The sequence below is a fragment of the Periplaneta americana genome, chromosome 3 (genome assembly GCF_040183065.1).
Source record: "Periplaneta americana isolate PAMFEO1 chromosome 3, P.americana_PAMFEO1_priV1, whole genome shotgun sequence".
Taxonomy (NCBI): Eukaryota; Metazoa; Arthropoda; class Insecta; order Blattodea; family Blattidae; genus Periplaneta; species Periplaneta americana.
Genome location: NC_091119.1, coordinates 87986694 through 88002101, shown reverse-complemented (window position 1 = coordinate 88002101; position 15408 = coordinate 87986694). Strand labels below are relative to the sequence as shown.

Here is a 15408-nt window from a genome sequence, read left to right as displayed (position 1 = left end):
GTCTGCTCGGAGAGGAAGAGCCATTGGCAGGGCCGGAAGGGTGCTGACACCTTTCCTTAGTGGGGTCTCCTGCTAAAGGCCTGACAGGTGGCGGCTGTTGGTTTTCCTCAGGAGTGACATCCCTGGTGAATCTCATTTGGTATTCTCTTTGATCTTCGGTTTGCTGATCAATAATACTACTGCACTGTTTCCTAATCTCAGCTGCCCTTGACGGTAGTCTAGTTGCGCTGCCATGTCTCGCAACCATGGAGTCACCAAAATCGCATCAGCGCGCAGCTCTGGTGCGACGACAAAGTTCATGGGTTTCGTCGTGCAAGTGTGACGGAGATCTCAGCGTCTCCCTGGGTTGCCATTGCCCGCGTTGGGCAAGATGAATGATGTTATATCGGGCTTGTATGGCGTTGCCGGAATTTTTCTGGCATTTATAAAGTTCCTTGAGGCTGCTCAGTCGACTACCGCAGTGGCTGCTTCGCATTCTTCTGGATATCAATCCGCGTATTCGTTTCCTCTTCATCAGTAGCTAGGGCCTTCTGCGCGACGGGGCTGGAGGTCGGGATGTGACGAGCTGGATCTTCGCGTCTCTGCGGACGGACCGGAGAGTACCAATAGTAGTGGTGTCCTGGGCAATAGTAACATCTTAGAGCGGTGAAGGGTTTGGCAACGGTGTGCTTGATGTCTCCTTCCAGAGGAACAACAAATCAGTTCCACTTTTGCTGGAACCGGATATCTGAGAAACGGCCGATATTGTGGCCGCAGAAGATCGATGATCACTGGAATGATTGTGTTAGGATCGGTATTCGGGAAGAATCGTCGATGATGGAAACTTTTTCCAGTGATGAATTGGTCGGCGGCCTCGTTCTCTTGTTGCTTTCCGTATAGGGAGGCTTGTAGAATATCCCTTTCAGCGGGGTTGTCGAAGCGGCGAGTCCTTACTGCAGTTCCTCCCAGGAGAAAGGAATGCCACTGCAGAGCAGTACCCAGTCTCGGACTGGTTTCTTCAGCAATTGTTTAACGAAGCATGACCATTGGGAGGAGTCTACCTGAGCCTTGGTGAGCAAATCGCGACATCTGGAGATAAAGCCGGCCGGATCCTCGTACTGCAGTCCATGTAACTCGGGGAGCACAAGGGGTTATGGAACCTCTGCGGAGCGAAGACTGCGATTGAGTCTCCGCAACGTATCGAGTTCCAACTTCTCTTCATCTTTCTTTTTACGACACCAGTCGTAGGTATACGGGACGCTTTCCCTGATCTGGGTCTCGGGCTCCAGTCCGAGGCACACTGCGTGTAAGAAGGTGGAGTAGGTGCCGCAGTCCACGTAATACTGGCCTCGTCCGGGGCAACCTCCTGGTTTCTGATGCGTCTGTCGAAAGGAGGGTTCAAGTGGCTTTCGCCCAGGTGAACTTTGCGAACGCATCCACCACCATCATACGTAGCAGTATTCTCTCATACTTCTAGCAAATGGAGCCAGATCGTCTAAGGGAATGGAGGGTTTCCTGATAGGGCGCAGCGCATCTTCTTGTCGCTCATGTCCACTCTTGCTGAATGCACTGTTTAGGCAGGCATTCACATACTTCCGGACAGAACATACCATCCTGGGAAACCAATATGTCTCCTTGTGGAATTTCAGACACCGTACCTGGAGTGTCCACCTCCATCATGATACTTACGCATCAGATTGAATCTGGCCATCGCTGGTATATATAGTGTTTCCCACCTGAGTTTTCCGCTAGAGTTTCCCTTCTTTCACCATATAGTCTGTCTTGAGACTCTTGTCTGTCGTATTCTGCGACAACGCCGTGACGATGTTCGGTGTCTTGTCCTGCAGTTGCACACTAAGGAACCACTCATCTTGAAACATGCTAACTAGATGGACATTCACTGAATTTCGGCTCAGTGCATCCACATGTTGCATTTTTGCTCCAAAGTGGTTCTCCAACTCCATGTCATACTCCTGGAGAGCCATCCACCATCGAGCCACCCGAGGAACGAGGTTCAGCTTCACCAAGGTTGCCCGCACAGTAGAATAATCCGTGACTGCCCTGAAATCAATGTCACTAAGTAGATACGGAAACGCTTCACTGTTTTGACAAATACTAATATCTCTAGTTCATAACTGTTTCGCCGGATTCTACTCCGACTGAAATACATTACTGGCCGCAGATTGCCATCCGCCTATCTCTGCACCAGGATGTCACCCTGTCCACACTTGCTGGCATCAGTATTTACTCCAGTTTCAGCGTCGCTCTCATATAATGCCAAGACTGGCCATTCGATCAGAAATTGCTTGAACTGCGTGAACGTCTGAACCTGTTCTGCACGCCAACACCATAGAACGTCCTTCCTCTTCAGGCGTGAGCGGTCTGGCCTTCACAGCAACATTTCTGATGAAATTCCGAAAGTAACTTACCTGCCTCAAGAACTGCCTGACATGAACCTTCTGGGAGTAGGGAAGGCTCACTGCCTGAATGTTTCTGCTGCATACCTGCAGCACTGATTTCATGTCCCAGTACAACAGACTACTCTTTAAGAATGCACTCTTTGCCAGGTTCAACTTGAGACCTGGCTCCGCCACCAGTTTCAGGAACCTCTTCAGCAGCTCCAAACTAGTCTCGAAGGTCTTCGTTTGGATTGGAAGATCAACCATGTGCCCCAGTACAGAATCAGCTTTTACCCTGCTCAACATCTTGTTCATGACGCCCAGAAATACTGCGAGGCCGTTCGCCAAGCAAACGGGACTCTCAAGTATTCGTAGTGTCCATCCGTAGTAACAAATGCAGTCTTCTGAATTCAGTCCGCATATATAGGTACCTGATGATTGCCTTGTGCCATATCCAATGTAATGAAATAACAGTTTCCTACTTTCTTGTCTAGGTCATCACTCACCAAAGAAATTGGGTACCGGTACTTCACCATGAGCCGCTTCAGTGCCATGTAATCTACGCAGAAGCGGCTATCACCAGTTTTTTTCGGTATCAGTAAATCGGGCACGTATACTCAGATTCGGACTCCCTTATGACGCCACCAGCCAGCAAGCTTTGCATCTTTTTCTGAACCACCGCCCTCTCGACGATTGAAAGTCTGTAGGGACGGTAATACACTAGCTTGGCAGAGGTTACCTGAACTTTCATCTTGCCCAGATGAGTTAACCCTAGGTCTGGGTCCCTATTGAGAAACATCGGCATCTTACTCAGCAAGTTAACCAGTTATGACTGGTCCTCTACACGAATGTCACCTGCATCAATTTCGGACAGGTCCAATGGTATATCACTTCGGTCACTTCCTACCACGCGATTCACCTGCTACGCCTACGAGACTCACAAAGATGGTTCGCCTTCCACATTATAGATTGTCTGCCAAGATTACTTACATGTAACTGCTGGTCATCGCCTGCCTTGCAGTACCGTGTTTGGCATCGCTATCCAGGTTTCTTGCTGCTAATGTCTCCGATCTCCTACCAGCACTTCCTTGCCAGAATCGCCCCTTTCCACCATGATATTATGTTGCTGTCCCTGGTGCGAAGATGACCTCAGAGTCTGTCCTTGGTATCTCCATTCACCAATCCTTGTCCAGTGTCATTGCCTGGATCAGGTCCTGCTACTCTACTTCCTACTACTTTCGCCACCTCACCCCGCATCACTAGTTGACCCAGTAGTAGGTCCACTCCATCGAGACCAAATGGCAGCACTACAGCCTCAACTGTGAGAGGGATCTTGTATGGGATCACTACAGAACCCTCGCAATACGACTGCTGTTGGACGCATCTTGCCCCTGGACACCCGCATAGCACACTGCTCGGTGGCAGTGTTAAATTCGCTGCCGGTATCCAGGTATACGAGGATGCCTTCTCCATCTTTTTCTGTATAAACTACTTCTACTACTATTACTAATCTTACCGTTTCCTTCTCATCCGATGCCTTGCCAGCTGCTTGTCCAGTGGAGCATCTCGGGCATCCAAACCTCGTGTGCCAGGCTGTGCACACCGCATACAATGGAACCCCTGTGTTTCAGACAGTTGCGACTCAGATGGGTGCCCAACTCCTGGCGTTGAAGCACCTCACCTTCTGATGGCGAAGTTCATTAACCTCGGTTAAAAACGCAGTAATCGTAGACAACGAAACGACGATTAAATAGTAACCGTCGTTAAATTGGAATTTCTGTACACCATTCATAATCACCGATTACTTAAACATGGTTAGTTTATATCTTATTTAACCAGCGTAAAGTCTTGTGATGGTACACTGTTTCTAAAAAAATGACTAAAGGAAAGCATCCATATTTCTGCAAATATAATAGCCAACGTCTAAAAACGACTGGGGTTACTGAAACTGATCAGGATGAGGAAAAAGATTGGTTGGGTCACTGCCGAGAAGAAACTCTCCACTGAAGGATGCATTGGAAGGAATTGTGAACGGGAGAAGAGTTCGGGGTAGAAGAAGATATCAGATGATAGACGACATTAAAATATATGGATCATATGAGGAAACAAAGAGGAAGGCAGAAAATAAGAGTGACTGGAGAAAGCTGGTTTTGCAGTGAAAGACCTGCCCTTGGGCAGAACACTAAAGGAATGAACTATTAAATGTTGATAATGCGTTAACTTAAGAATGTTGTAATATTGTTATGCAAAATGTGGCAAATATCTGAACTAATCTTATGTCCCTGAAATCCGTTGTTAAGTATCCTTAAGCTGTCTCAGTTTAATAGGGCTACAAGTCGTAATTACACATCGACTAAATTAGACGAATCCGTCTTCCAGTAGCTTTTATAAAGTCTTTAAAGAGCAATGATATGTATACCCCATAGTTTTTTCAACAGTTTCGAATTCATTTCATAAGTACATTTCACACGGTGCATCATCCAGTACAATCGAAATATAACCAATCATATTTAGTTTTCCATGTTTTTTATATGTGATTTGATGTCCAACCGTTTTATTCATTGACCCACCACTAACACCACTAGATGAAGGTAACACAAATGAAGGGTACACGGGAATAACGAACAAGTCCATCAAAAATCGAAATTGAGTTAATAGTGCCATCTGATAGTAGAAGGGGAGTACTTCCATGTGGCTGCATTGGTTTTATGTAAGAATGAAAATTGTCCTCAGTATTCTGCGTTAAAGTTTCTGTATACTTTGGAAGAATGAACAATGTCACATCCATCCCAAGAAAGAACGAACAATGTCCATTTTAAACACAGAATCTAATGCAGACAGCTGTTACAAACTTGATCTTAGAGTCATAGGACATTGCTGGTTAGTTTATTTTTACATATGCCAATACGATCTGTATTATAGAATAATAATATTATTAAATGACTGTATGGTGTTTAGCTGTTATTCCATGTGACAATAAATTATATTAATTTTCATTAGAACTTGTGAGCATAATACAAACAGCTGTACTATTCCAGTGTTCAGATGTCTGTGGTAGGGTACTGATTATTTCCTTTATTATACTTTTATGGTAATATTGTAGTGTTTGTGGTTAGTGCAATTTATTTTTATAATGTCTGACATTAGAGAAAATGAATTATCCGGACCCATTCCATGTTCTGTAAATTCAAGGAAGAGAAAAGTTACAGGACGTGTTACAGATGCTTAAAAAAATTCGTGCTATGAGTCATATTATGGGAGAAGACTGTAAATGTTCTCATTTTCCGTGTTTTCAGAAAATAAGCCAAAGTGAAAGAAGCGATCTTATTAAACATTTCAATGAATTAACATCATATGACACTCAAAATGCTCACCTTTCAGGACTAATTTCGGTACTTCCTGTGCAAAGAAGAAGATCCAGAAAAACACAAGCCGAAGCTGATTTTCATAATTTTTCTTACAGATATAAAATGCGTATAAACAAAGATGGGCAAAATACTAATGTTCTCGTTTGCTATAAAACATTTATTGCTCTACATAGAATAACAGACAGACGTTTAGTCACTTTGAAAACGTCATTGGCTACCACTGGAAAAGCCCATACAGAAACAAGAGGAAAGGAAAGGAGAGATTTTATCTAAAATTTGTCAGCATATTCAATCACTTAGAGGTCAGAAAGTCCACTAATCTCGTCACGATAGCCGAAGGTTGTATCTTCCAGAGGACTTTAATATTTCTAAGCTGCTTAAGTTACACTTAGAAAAAATTCCAGCGAACCCTGTCTTACGAGCAACACAGAGTAATTTTTGTCACTAAATACAACATTAGCTGACATTTTACACATTAAATAAAAAATTTCCAATGAAAAAGATGTAAGTAAATTAGATAATTTTGAGAAGGAGAAACAAAATTTGATTTGGAAGAATGAATTGCATAAGAGAAAAGGACAGAAGTTTTATGAAGTAAAATGGGCTGCACGTCTAAAATCCAGGAAGTCAGGGTATAAAGAGGCTATCTGCATGGATTTCCAAAAGAATTACCAGTTCCAAACTTTTCAACTGTTGAGGGCTATTATCGTCGACAGCTGCCCTTTTATTCTTGTAATATACATACGCTGTCAACAGGAAGACATGTATGACCAAAATATTTAAAGCAAAGGCTCTGATGAAGTTTGCTCTAAGTTATGGCACTACTGTATGAATATTGTACCAAGCTGCGTTGGTGAACTCCGTATCTTCTACGATTCTTGTTCCGGACAAAATAGGAACTTTACGGTATTTAGATTTTGTCATTATGTAGTACATACTAAGAAGAGGTTTGATGCTCAGTGGATCACATTTCCCACTCGAGGCCACTCGTACATGGAATGTGACAAAAACATGACATGTCAATCAGAGAGCAAGGTGTGAAGTACCCGATGACTGGAGGCAAGAGATTGCGAATTCTAGGAGGAAACCAAACCATTCATCATTGTAAACTGTAAACAGCTACAAGGCAAAGTAGAAGGAATTACAAATTTTGAAAAATGTTAGTTCTCCAACTGCTAGAGAATATTTCAGTCTTCCTCCCACCAATGACGAGTCACAAGAAGTCAATAACAGTGAATGAGACGATTTTATAGTTCAATCTATTCATTCACAATGGAAAATTCAGTGCAATTAGATTAGTTTGTAGATTTGTTTTTCAATAATTGTTTGGAACAATGAGCACTCAAAGATAAAAAAAATTTATAATGGGTCAATAATATTTATAACCTTTAAAAAGAATACCCTACACGAAAGTAAACATGTGCTACATCGTTTGAAAATATTATGCCTGATTCTATTCCCAACAAATATTCAATTAAATTGTGACATTGTTCGTTCTCCCCGTTTATAAAATGTAGCAAAGTAGACTTTTTGCAGTTTTGCATTGTTGTAATTCATAAAATCAAAACAATATTTTGTCACATATTTGCTTTATAATGGTACATTCTTGTGTGTTAAAAAATAACAATAAGTTAACAATAAACTATACGTTTCAAGTCCTCAAACTTTAAATTTCATTTTATCTCAAAATTATTCTGAATGGACATAGTTCGTTATTCCCGTGTACCCTTCAAATGGAATTACTGGTTCACAGATTTCATTTTCACTTAAAACATTTCAGAATTTTTTTCGTTATATGCAGCGGATGGACTTTCTATTGACTCCTCAATATATATATTCTTTTTAAAAAAGTGAACAATATATATATATATATATATATATATATATTTCATGCAATCTTCGCACCCCTTCAAATTAGTGTGATTTTAGTAAGTGAATCCTGGCTGAAGCCAACCTTACCGTCGTCCCTTGTGAAGTTAGATGGCTACACTCTTGTTCGAAATGACAGAGTAGGCAAGGGAGGTGGAGGCGTAGCCGCTTACATTAGAAATGAACTGCAACCTAGGGTTATATGCCAGTCCGCTTCTGAATACTGTGGTCGTCCAGAATTCCTTTTTTATTGAAATTCAAACTAGCGTACAGAAATGTCTGATATGTGTTATATATAAAGCCCCTAAAATCGGTTATCTCTGTGATCTTGAAAATGCTCTTCTCGACACTCTACCTGTTATGAACAGGTCATTCTTATGGGTGACCTCAACACTGACCTCATTATTAATTCTACCTCTGCCACACAGCTTAAAAATATGTTCCATTCTTGTAATATGTCTGTTCTCCCCCTTCAACCTACACACCATACCAGCACATCAGATACTCTTCTAGACTTAATTGTAACATCGCAGCCACAGAGAATACTGAAACATGGACAGTTACCTGTTCCTGGGTTATCTGCACATGATTTAATCTTTGCTGAATACTCATTGCAGTGCCCGAAAAAAACCTCTAAAATTTTAACGTACAGAGCCCTAAAAAATATAGATGTCACAAAGCTCACAGACGACGCCATTCAACTTCCCTGGAGTTCTATCTGGAACTTACGCACCGTAGACGAAAAAATCGACACTTTCAATTCCTTAGTATTGCAGTTGTATGATAAACACGCACCTACAAAAACAAAGCGTCTGAAGCGCTGTCATGCACCATGGCTCACCGAATCAATTCGTGATCACATGAGTAGAAGAGATGAAGCCTTTCGTAAATTTAAACGCAATAAAACTGATGAAAACTGGCAAATATACAAGCAATTTAGAAATCAAACCACACAAATGATACGTAACTCCAAACTCCGACACACCCATAGCCTAATCGAGCCGTCCACAAATGCACGTGAAGTATGGAACAACTTACGACAAATGGGGATAGGACAGAATAAGACGCCAACGGATCCCATCAACATTCCTCTAGATGTACTTAATGACCATTTTACATCCGCTTCCACTTCACATCCCAATACTGACCTGAAACAACAAGCCATAGATGAACTTTCAACCGCTCCTATCCCAGACCGCGACAAATTTTATTTCACTAATGTCACTGATCTAGACGTAAAAATAGCACTACAAAGGATTAAAACTAAAGCTCAAGGCACAGATCGCATTAATATTTTGATGTTAAATTTGAGTTTAGATATAATTCTCCCTACCTTGTCTCACATTTTCAATGCTTCCCTCATCACCTCTACCTACCCACAACAATGGAAATACGCCCTCGTTCATCCACTCCCTAAAACCGCCAAACCAATGACTGCAAATGACTACAGACCAATCAGCATTCTTCCCACACTGTCGAAGGCTCTAGAACGCATTGTTTACAAACAGCTGACTGCTTACCTTGGTACACAAAATCTATTGGACGCCTGTCAATCAGGTTTTAGAAATAGCCATAGTACGACTACTGCTCTACTCAAGATCTCTGAAGACATTCGTGAAGCTATAGACAGACGTGAAATTACTGTATTGACACTAATTGACTTCAGCCGAGCTTTTGACACTGTCGACATTGACATATTGATTACAAAGCTAAGACTAATGCATCTTTTTGAGAGTGCAGTCACATGGATGGACTCCTACCTTCGCGACCGCCAGCAATGTGTATATCATGATAATCGTTCTTCTTCTTGGCGACACGTGAGAGCAGGTGTCCCTCAGGGGTCTGTACTAGGTCCTTTGCTTTTCACTCTATATATTAATGACATTTCTTCAGTTCTGGAGCACTGCCGATATCATTTGTATGCGGACGACCTTCAAGTATATATACACTCTCGGCCTGATACTCTTAACGAACGTTTGTCGAGCCTCGATGACGATCTTTGTCAATTAATAATTGGGCAAGAAAATTTGGGCTAAATATCAATCCAGATAAAACCCAAGCCATTCTCTTGGGACAGCAAAGGCTTTTATCCTCTATTACTATGAACACCCTTCAGCCTGACTCTCTCAACAACAAAATAATTCCTTTCAGTGCTACTGTAAAAAACCTCGGCATCTATTTCGACTCTAATATGAACTGGAATACGCAAATCAGATATATCTGTAGAAAAGTTTTCTCTATCATGCATTCTTTGAAACGCCTGAAAAATTTCCTTCCTACTAAACTAAAACAAATTCTAGTACAGACCCTTGTAATGCCTCACTTTGACTATTGTGATGTTTTATATAGTGACCTAAGTGCTGAACTTTCTCAAAAACTTCAACATGTACATAATGTCTGCGTCCGATTTATTTTCAATATCCGCCGACATGATCATATATCGGAATATTTTCTACGACTCTCCTGGCTCCGCTTGCAAGATCGACGATTAATACATTCTCTTTGCTTGCTGTATCGAATTATACATGATTCCACACCCAACTACCTTGCCTCTCGGTTTACTCTCCTAGCTTCACATCATAATCGTAATACACGTTCACAGCACAATCTGTTGCTATCAATACCACGTCATCAGACATCTCTGTACTCAAGTTCTTTCTAAATAGCCATGGCCCGCTCATGGAATTCGCTGCCGCTGGAAATCAGGGGTAGTCTTAGTCCCCAGTTGTTTAAAATTAGGTTGTTTAGAAATATTTTAAATGCACAGAACTAGTTTTTAGGTATAATTTTTATTTATTATTATTATTATTATTATTATTATTATTATTATTATTATTATTTTACATAGTCATTACTTTATTTTTCCATTAACACTAATATCTAGGTAATTGTCATTGTCTCAATGTAACACGTGCTGTGCTGATCATACTAATTGTACTATTCCTTTAGTTGTGAGATTATATTCATATGTACTAATTTTTTTTTTCTTTTAACTTAATACTTGTATACTAGAATGTATTTTTCTGTTTGTGATTATGTATTCAGTCTCTTTTTTTTTTAATTACATATATATTTTTTTATTATTGTTATTTCAAAGTTAATACTGATTGTGTATATGTATTCAATCTCTCTTTTCTACTTAATTATGTTTATTATTATTTTTAAGTTCATATTTGTATACCGGCATGTATTTTTTCTGTATGTGATTTGATCCTGGTTGAGTGGAAGAAAAGGCCTGATGGCCTTAACTCTGCCAGGGAAAATAAAACTATTATTATTATTATTGTTATTATTATTATTATTATTATTATTATTATTATTATTATTATATATAAAATACACTACTGCCTGTGAAAATGGCAACACCATGAAGGAATCATGAGAACTGAATGAAATTTATTTTACAGTCGACGGTATTTCGGAAGGCGGTAGTCTGCTAGCATTTGCGTCGAGAGAGAGATAGAGAGAGCAAGGCAGCGTACAACATATCCACATCTTACGTCACGCGTACGTGCAATGCAAATAGCGCAGGAGAGAATTTAATTTATCAAAAGACAATAATGACCTTAGCCGTTGATTAGTGTAAGTACGACACCGAACAAACCCTCTTTCCTTCACTAACAATATTCTTTGCACTGTTCGCAATCCTACCCCACATGCATCTGCAGCCGTTTCTTGCGCGTTGGCAACGTTGCAGTCAGCATCAAGATGGCCGGAAGCGTTCTGCTCGTCAACGTTTTTAAAATAATTATACACCTTAAACACTATTTTCCGCATCTGCCTGTGCAATACTTGTTTTTTTTTACACTCCCTTCTTCCATTTATTTATCTTACACACACACACAGTAAATGTTAGTTTTACTTACTCAATGTATTGAAACACTCACACGTGAAGAAACGAACTCGGGAAGTACTTGTTATAGACTTATTCCGATTGGTTCTACTGTATAAGGTTGTGACGTCACATACCAGAAATGCTACGGCGCATATAGCAGCTGACCGCCTTCCGAAATGCCGTCTAGTTTTAATATTGATGTACTTAAATGATTAACGTTTCAGATTCATGTACATGAATAGACATCAGTACATCAGTATTTTATGAAACCTCCACGAGCTGCAATCAGAGCTGCTATACTTCGTGGCATTGAATCAAAGAGGGTTTGGATCTCTTCCTGGAGAATGGCTTGCCAGACAGCTTGTATACGTACCCACAGTTCATTGTAGTTGGCTGCTGGAGGTTGTTGACGGACTACTTGTCGACCACCCATATCCTATACATGTTCATTAAGCGACATGTCTGGCGAACGGGCAAGCCACTGAAGAAGCTGAATGTGCTGTGCGTTGAAGAGAGCTTGAACATTCATGACAATATGTGGTCGGACATTGTCTTGCTGGAATATAGCGTCAGTGATGCGCTGAAGGAAAGATATGACTTCTGCCTCTACAACGTCCTCGATGTGCCGGTTGCTTTTGAGTCTACCTTAATACATAGCAGCCGAGATCGTGAATGATACCCAATGGCACCAAACATCACGCCTGATGTTCGGCCAGTATAACACTGGACAATGCAGTCTGAATGATACCGCTGACCACGATATCGTCTAATGCGTATACGACCATCATTGTAGTCCAACGGGACTACGGGATTCGTCCGAAAACGTCACGTGTTGCCAATCTGCACGCTACTGTGAGTGTTCACGAGCCCAGTGTAGTCTGAGACGTCGATGATGTAGGGGAAAGGGAATCCGTCGCAAAGGAGTGCGTGCAGCCAGCTCTCTGCGAAGCAGACGTCGACGAACAGTGGAAGCAGACAATGCTACACCTGTTACAGTGCTCCACCGTTGTGCTAACATTTGTGATGAAGCTGAACGATCCGTCACTACCATGCGGACGAGATGCCTGTCATCCCGTGGTGCCGTCACAGATCGTGATCCACTTCCCGATTTTCGAAGTGTCCGATTCCCTTCGGTCCACTGTTTCCACACTCGCATCACTGTAGTGGTATGATGTCCCACACGAGCAGCAATATCGCGATTCGAAAACCCACCTTCACGCAGACAAATCATTCGTCCCCGTTCAAATTCTGTTTGTTGATACTGTGCCCTTTTAGCAAGACGAGGGATAGTGGCTCTTAGAGAGAGGTTTACTGCCTGATGACTATAATACACTGCTCGTCTCACTTTTTTTTTTTTTTACATTGGGGAATTTAATTGGAGTGAATTTATTATAGTAGGCAGAGTAATTATCTCATGCCCCCATATTTTATATTCTACCTTCATTAGAACCATGTACCCAGCCTCGAAGCCGTTAGCCCTGTGAACTTACAGTATATTTATTTTCCCATATTATCATATTATGGGATTATCTAAAAAATTAGCAATTTCCTCGTCTGGCTCCACAACAGCCCTCTATTTATGCGCCTACAACGGCAGTTCAGAGGGCACTGCTGGGCTCAGGAATGCAAAATCATCTTTAAATTCTAATTACTTCCTTGTCATATCCTGCGTTATATTTAGTATAATTTTCACATGCCTATCTTCCTTCCTTCATGGTGTTGCACTTTCTATAGTCAGTAGTGTATTTTGCCATAGTACACTGAAATATTTACTGTATATGCTACAATTGTTTTAATAAACAAAATTATTATTTGTTATATTTGCTAAAACAAAAAAAAAAAAAATACACTGGAAACTACACCAATAAAAACACACCAGACCTGACAACTGTAACAATCAAGATTAAAATTCATTTGGTTTTTAAACTTTAAACGCAGGAAGACTTGCCACCACTATTGCATGCAGCCACCGGCGTAGCTCAGTCGGTTAAGGAGTTTGCCTGCCGATCCGTAGTTACGATTGGGTGCGGATTCGACTCCCGCTTGGGCTGATTATCTGGTTGGGTGTTTTCCGAGCTTTCCCAAAGAGAAATGTCAGGTAATAATCTATGGCGAATCCTCGGCCTCATCTCTCTATCACTAATCTCATCGACGCTAAATAACCCCGAAGTTGATACAGTGGCGTTAAATAACCAAGAAAAAACTATTGCATGCAAATTTCTAACTATTAACCAGGAGTTCGTATACCTACGTAATCGAGTAAAATAGTGTTGGGTTCTTTAGCCGAGCGGTTTAAGGCGCACAAGGTATATCCGGTCAGCATATCGTGCCTAAGATCGCAGATTCTCGTCCCGACCACAGCAGTCAATTGAGCCTGTGATGAAGGATGGGGAGGGCCCATTTAAAGCAGTCTGTGTAATGGCATGCATGGAAACTGCCGGATTTTCAGTTGACTGCAGGTGAAATGAACTTGCTCCTTTTTAGAAAAAAATCACAATAGGCTATAAAAATTATTTTAGATTATTTTAATGAAGTCTAATGTTACATAAAATTTTAGAATACCAACGTACTTTACAAACAAGTATGTGAAAGTCTACATAGCAGCATTTAATTAGTTACTGAGAAGTTATATCAAATTGAAGTATAATATTGTATAAATTATGTTTTTTAGTTAAAAGTATGGAATCTTCGGGGATGGGGATATTCTGGAAATACCCACCCCAGGCCATCCACTGAATTCATCATTGCATTGGATGAAAAAAAGATGTTCTCTTTCCTCTGTAACAATGACTGAAAAAAGACTGTTCGTTTACGGATAGCGCAGAGAGACTGATGCCTTGTAAGGGGTTCATATATCATGCAGTGCTAGTTGGGTAAATGATACAAGTACCGTATAGTACTGAAGTTCTTAGTACTTTTATCCTTTTTTTTTTTTTTTTTTTTTTTTTTTTTTTTTTTTTTTTTACAATCCGATTGCACCTTTTTTAATTTGTAGATGCTCGCAAAACATGGGTACAAGAACATTGTTAAAGATAACGGGGAAAAATATATTTAGCCTAAACAATACAAACGACAGTGTTAGCTATCAACACCGCTAAGTATAGGCTATAATCATTCAGATTTTTTATTATCCAATGTAATAAACCCTCTTTCATCCTGAGGTATATTAGGGTTATAGTTGGCATCAAAATATATATATTTTCTAACCAATAAACTATAGTAAAGTGATAATACAAAATAATGGTCACAGTTATAAATCACATGAATTATGTAGAAGGATGCACATTAGTGAAAGAATGGCTCCTGTTAAAGATTAATTAGATGTTTGAGGAATAATCAATGCAAAAGATATACAAAAATGTCTAACAGTTTCAGAAGTAAATACATGACTTTAAAAAGATAATCAACAGTAGATTGATAAAACAAAGTTTGGCTTTGTTTCAAATTAATAATTAATTCATGAACAGTGAAACAATTAAGAGTAATAAAAGGATATTACAGGCGTTGATTTACGGTTACAAATTACATACATGATTCAGGAACAATTACAGTAATTAAAATATAACAGAAGTAATGGCTTACAACTAACGAATAATGAAATTCTTGAAGTGCAATCAATATAATAGTAGAGGCAATACATAAGGTTTATTTAAACAAAAGTAATCCGTAATTAAAGGAATAATAGAATAAATGACATAATTATTACAAATTAAACACATGATTTTTAAAGCAATAGTTAACAATAAAGAGATACTAATAATAATACATTGACTGCAGTTACAGATAAAATACATTATTTTAAAAACAAGCACTCAAAGGATCAATAGCTATTTTCAGGCATCATATGGACCATGACTTTAATTCACATTTTCTTGACGTTACTTCGTATATTATTATGTGTTTCAATCTACTGTATTTCAATTTGTTATTTTTACTGTAACAACAAAAATATGTTTCA

General features: G+C 40.0%; 1 protein-coding gene across 1 annotated transcript in view; it reads left to right on the top strand.

Moving 5' to 3' along the window:
- The window catches only part of Madm (MLF1-adaptor molecule), a 418262-nt gene that overhangs the window by 54810 nt on the left and 348044 nt on the right, over positions 1-15408 (top strand). The gene's annotated exons all lie outside the window — the stretch shown is intronic.